The sequence below is a fragment of the Pristis pectinata genome, chromosome 25, assembly GCF_009764475.1.
Source record: "Pristis pectinata isolate sPriPec2 chromosome 25, sPriPec2.1.pri, whole genome shotgun sequence".
Classification (NCBI taxonomy): domain Eukaryota; kingdom Metazoa; phylum Chordata; class Chondrichthyes; order Rhinopristiformes; family Pristidae; genus Pristis; species Pristis pectinata.
Window position 1 is genome coordinate 7,868,954 of NC_067429.1, and position 6,000 is coordinate 7,874,953.

A 6,000-nucleotide genomic window follows, 5' to 3' on the forward strand; every position below is an offset into this window, starting at 1 on the left:
TCCCCCCATCTGCCCTCCCCTCCCACCTTAACCCTGTTCTGCCACTTACTCTGCACATCAACCCAACCCAAGGATCCAATCCATTTTCACCCTTCCATTGCTGAATTTCATAGGGTGGGGACAGGTGGAACTCATAAATGATACCACTACACCATTTATCTACAACAAAAATAATTTTAGGTCCAGCCACATTCCCTTGGACCTGAAGTCATAAATAGACTGGGTAAAGATGGTTTGTTAAAAGAAATTAGTAACCCAAAAAACAACCTATGTGTTTCACCATTAATAACTGACTGTATTTCAATTTACCACCTCCTGTGGTGGGATTTGAACTCATTCAGTATCTCCTGGATCACTAGGCCAATTACATAATCAATGTTGTTAACCTACCAACAGGGAAAAATCAGGTAAGTCAACATAAAACTGGGTTTTATCATTCCAAGGATTGTACAATTACCATGTCAACCTGGGCTGCTAAATTGCCATCCACAACACCCCTCCTGAACTCTTCTGTTGCAAAAGCAAGATTTACTTTGAATCACTCTCATAGAGTCATAGACTGACACAGAGATACAACACAGAGACAGGCCCTTCGGCCCACTGAGTCCATGCCAGCCATCAACCACTCATGTACATTAATTCTACATTAATCTAATTTTTATTCTCCCTACATTCTCAACAACTCCCACCACCCCAACCCTCACCCTGATTCTACCCCCACACACTCACTAGAGGTAACTAACTAGAGGTAACCTGCATGTCTTTGGGATGCGGGAGGAAACTCATGCAGTCACAATGAAAACAGGATTAAACCCTGGTGCTCCGGCGCTGTGAGACAGTTGGTCTATTATCTGTGCCATCATTTCACTTTTCTCTTTCTTTATAAATGAAAGCATCAGTGATATTGCAGAGCAACAATGAGATAAACAGAGCCACAAGACTGCAGATGCTGGAATCTGAAGCAACAAACAATCTGCTGGAGGAGCTCAGCAAATTAGGCAGCATCTATGGAGAGAAATGGACGGTTGAGGTTTCGGGTCGAGACGTTCTTCTCCATTGATGCCGCCTGACCTGCTGAATTCCTCCAGCAGTTTGTATGTTGCACCAGATTCCAGAATCTACAGTCTCTTGTTTCTTCAAACAGACAGAGATTCCCATCATTCCAGTTGTGTTGAACGCCCAAAAGAGAGCTCAGAGATACTTCACTGCAGAATTCAGAAAACCTTAGCTCCATCTCCTGAAATGTCGACCCTTGCATGGGATCCAGGGAGAGCTAGCTAATTGGTTACACGACTGGCATGATGGTGGAAGGTTGTTTTCAGACTGGAGGCCCGTGACTAGTGGTCTTCCCCAGGGCTCAGTGCTAGGCCCATTACTATTTGTCATCCATATCAGTGAAATACAGAGGGATCTTGATCAGCTGGGTAAGTGGGCTGAGGAATGGCAAATGGAGTTTAATTCGGATGTGCAAGGTTTTACATTTTGGGAAGACAAATGCAGGTAGAACTTTCACAGTGAAGGGTAGGGCCCTGGGGAATACAAGTACATGGTTTCCTGAAAGTGGTGTCACAGGTAGAATTCTGGTAACAGGCCCTTCCGGCCCAACAAGTCCGCACTGCCCATTTTAAACCCAAATTAACCTACCCGTACGTCTTTGCAATGTGGGAGGAAACCGGAGCACCCGGAGGAAACCCACGCAGACACGGAAACACACAGCAGGATGGGCATCATCTGTTCAAAGAGAAACTGTTAACATTTCAAATTGGAAAACCTTTATCAGAACTGAGTTTTTATTTTGCATTTCCAGCATCTGCAGGCTTTTGATTGTTATATACTGGACATAAATAGTTTAACAGTTACTGCTTGACAGTGTTGCTCTTCACTTACTTGTCAAAGCAAGTGTTATAAAAGAATGACAACATCAAGCACTCCAATAACTGGTGAAAGTAATTTTTCAAAACTTTAAAAATCGCCTTGGTCCTTACGATGAATAAATTTATGATATACGTGCATTGCCTCATGATAATAATGAAATGTGACATTATCATTTATATAAATGTTAACAGTGAACTTACAAGTTATGTCAGAGCCTAGAATATGCAGTGTAACCATGCTTATCCTATCAGTATTCACCAAAGGCATCAGCTTTTGGTGTCTACATATGCTCAGTTTGATTCAGAAATCCAGAAGATGCGATCAGTGATGCTCTGTTCCTCCACAGGGTGCACTGTTGCAGTCTTTGCCAGGATAATCAGTGCAGAGTCCCTTATAAACTTCAACGCAATTACTTCTGAACAACCTCTGTGGTATTGAAAAACTGAATTTTTATACATGGTCTAATTCTCTAAGAACATTTAGTTTAAAATTCCTTGGATTTTAAAATACTAAAATATAATTCTTATATCCTATAAAATGTGATGATAATATTTCAGCTTATATTTTATTTAATTTCATCTTTGCAAGATGTTCAAAAAAGTTATAGTAATTACTGCTTTTTACTTGCTGGTTTGCTGCATTCTATTGGTTGTCCAGGCAGCTTGATGGCATCACCTTTTCTATAGGGGCTGTTTCACTGTTTCTATCACTGTTTCTATAGGGGCCAGACAGAAGGTCAAGTAGGAAAATGGGAATCCTTGCCACACAGTTTCGAGTACAGGTTTTTGCAGGCATGCTGGCTTTCATCAGTCAGTGCATTGAGTACAGAAGTTGGGATGTTATGCTACTGTTGTACAAGCCATTGGAGAAGCCACATCTAGAATATTGTGTTCAGTTTTGGTCATCCTGCTGTAGGAAAGATGCCATTAAGCTGGAAAGTATTCAGAGGAGACAAGAATGTTGCTGGGACTCGAGGGACTGAGTTATGGAGGGAGGTTGAGCAGGTTGGAACTTTTTTTATTGGAGCATAGGAGGGGTGATCTTATAGAGGCGTATAAAATCATGAGGGGAATAGATAGGGTCAATGCGTAGTCTTTTTTCCCAGGATGGGGAATCAAGAACCAGAGGACATAGGTTTAAGGTGAGAGGGGAGAGATTTAATAGGAACCTGAGGGGCAACTTTTTCAACCAGGGGGTGGTCAGTGTATGGAATAAGCTGCCAGAGGAAGTGGTTGAGGCAGGTACATAAAACAACATTTAAAAGGCACTTGGACAGGTACATGGATAGGAAAGGTTTGGAGGGATATGGGTGTATATAGGCAAATGGGACTAGCTTAGATGGGAATCTTGGTCGGCATGGACCAGTTGGGCTGAAGGGCCTGCTTCCAGGCTGTATGAGTCTATAACTCTTTGACGATTATGGAAGCTACATCAGTAGGGATACTTGAAATAGATACATTTTAGAAAGATGAGTGAATTGAGGGCTGTGTGGAACTGCCACAGAAGAGGAGATGAAGCCTGAGGCATATCAGACATGATCATCAAACAATCTGCTGGAGGAACTCAGTGGGTCGAGCAGCATCGGTGGTCAGAAAGGAATTGTCAGTGTTTCGAGTTGAGACCCCTTTGCAGAGTTTTGACCCAAAACTTCAACATTTCCTTCTCCTATTTTCTTATGTACTAATGTGACTCTGTAATCCTTTCCTCAAACTATAATCATTCTGAAATTGGAAGTCATTAAATAAAGCATGTATGCTACAATTTTAAAGTGAAATATAGTTTGTTTGTTATTCTGCATGCCTCTGATGCACAAGAAACTGAAAAGAGATGTTGATAACCCAGAAGGTCACTCGAGCATGAATTATTAAAAAGGGAAATTGGTTTATGTGTTGCTTTTCAGATCTTTGCTTCAAGGCCTGAATATCCAGAAGTTGGCTATCTGCAAGGACAATTTTCAACACCAATTCCTTCGGACAAAGCATGGGTTTTCCAGATGATGAGGCAATCGGAACATCAATGATATTTTTCTTCTCTAAGCTAGCAATTTCCTCATTCCTTTCATCCAGTCTGCCTGTCAGAAAATGTGGGCATGGCCACAGAAATCCATTTTACTTAGAAGGCTAGACATAGGTATAGACATAGTAATAGACTCGTGTGGAATGTAACCCCCCACCAGGCATATGGACATCTGAAACAAAAAGCCTATGTCTGATGCTGTGTCAGACCACACCAACAGCTTCCATTTACACAGTGGAGCTAATGTAGCCTTGAATTCCAAGGTGTTTCACTGGAATATAGAAAGGAATTTGATTCCTTTTAATTTAACATTGAGTTATATAGGGAAACACTAGCCTGTGTGACTGAAAATTTAAGTCAAGGATGTAGGTCTTTAGGAGCAACTTAAAGAAGGAGATCAGGTGACGTGCAAGAACCGAGAATTAAAAAGCACCTCTCTGTCTCCTACCAGCCCAAGTGACGATGGGGAATTATGGAACTTCCAGGATGGTAGCGGTAATGTTTGTTTTACCCTTAAGGCAAGTTTGTTCCTTAATGAAATTCACAGACCCCGCCCCCCCCCCCCCAACTGTAAAGTGTGTGCCTCTGTGTGGTGTTTGTCTGTCTCTCTGACTGCATGTATTCTGATGTGTCTGTGGATGTATGTGCCAGTCTGTACATGCACATATGTATGTTTGTGTGCATGTTTGTATATTGCTTTGTGTGTGTGTATTTCTAAAATAGACTGGTTAAATTGGCTGCAATATAGAAAAAAAACATAGAAAACCTAGAGCACAATTCAGGCCCTTCGGCCCACAAAGCTGTGCCGGACATGTCCCTTCCCTAGTAATTACTAGGCTTACCCATAGCCCTCTATTTTTCTCATCTCCACGTACCTATCCAACAGTCTCTTAAAAGACCCTATCGTATCCGCCTCCACCACCATTGCCGGCAGCCCATTCCACACACTCACCACTCTCTGAGTGAAAGACTTACCCCTGACATCTCCTCTATACCTACTCCCCAGCACCTTAAACCTATGTCCTCTTGTGGCCACTATTTCAGCCCTGGGGAAAAGCCTCTGACTATCCACCCGATCAATGCCTCTCATCATCTTATATACTTCTATCAGGTCCCCCCCCCCCATCCTCCGTCGCTCCAAGGAGAAAAGGCCGAGTTCCCTCAACCTGCTTTCATAAGGCATACTCCGCTTTCCAGCCAGCATCCTTGTAAATCTCCTCTGCACCCTTTCAATGGCTTCCACATCTTTCCTGTAGTGAGGTGACTAGAACTGAGCACAGTACTCCAAGTGGGGTCTGACTAGGGTCCTATATAGCTGCAACAATACCTCTCAGCTCCTAAATTCAATTCCAATTGTCAATTGAAGGACAATACACCATATGCCTTCCTATACTTGTAAACTTGCCAGTCACTGTCTTAACTCTGGCATTAGAATGACCATCTTGGTAAGTTTTAGAAGCTGTGTTCTCTTATGAAAATGTACAAAAGGGACAGCTATGTCTGGAGGGAAATACAATCAGAACAAAAGGAATATTTCGGGTTATTTTCACCCCCATTTATGGATGGTGAGTTGATATCACACTGGGTGTTAATAACATCCACTTACACCCTATGATCTTAATGGAGTATCGATGGGATAAGTTCAATAAAGATTAAAGGCCAAGGTAGTTCCCATCATAACAAGTGCCAGTTTATTGAAAATTGTAAGCAGTGAAAGAAATGATCCATTTGAAAGTTAAGGAACTAAATGGAATTTTATATTTACCACATGGAACAAAATCCTCAACAATCTTGTGGACAAAAAGCAATAATAATGTTACAATCAAGTTATAACAGGAAAAGTACAAATGAATTATATTGGCCCAGAATTTTTGATCAGCAATAAACCACCCACGTTTGCTGCTACTCTCTGAATTAAGTTTGGTCTTACATTGTGTTACTTACCTCAAAGGAAGCTGACATTTGGGAGCTGGCTGTATCACTCAGACCGAGGAACAATGCAGTGACAGGGTCTTTCATAATATTGTGTGATCTAGACATTCCCCATGAAACTGTTCTCGGCTTAGCAGGTTGGGGAAGCTATCAAAAGTTTTTAGAAATATAGGAGTT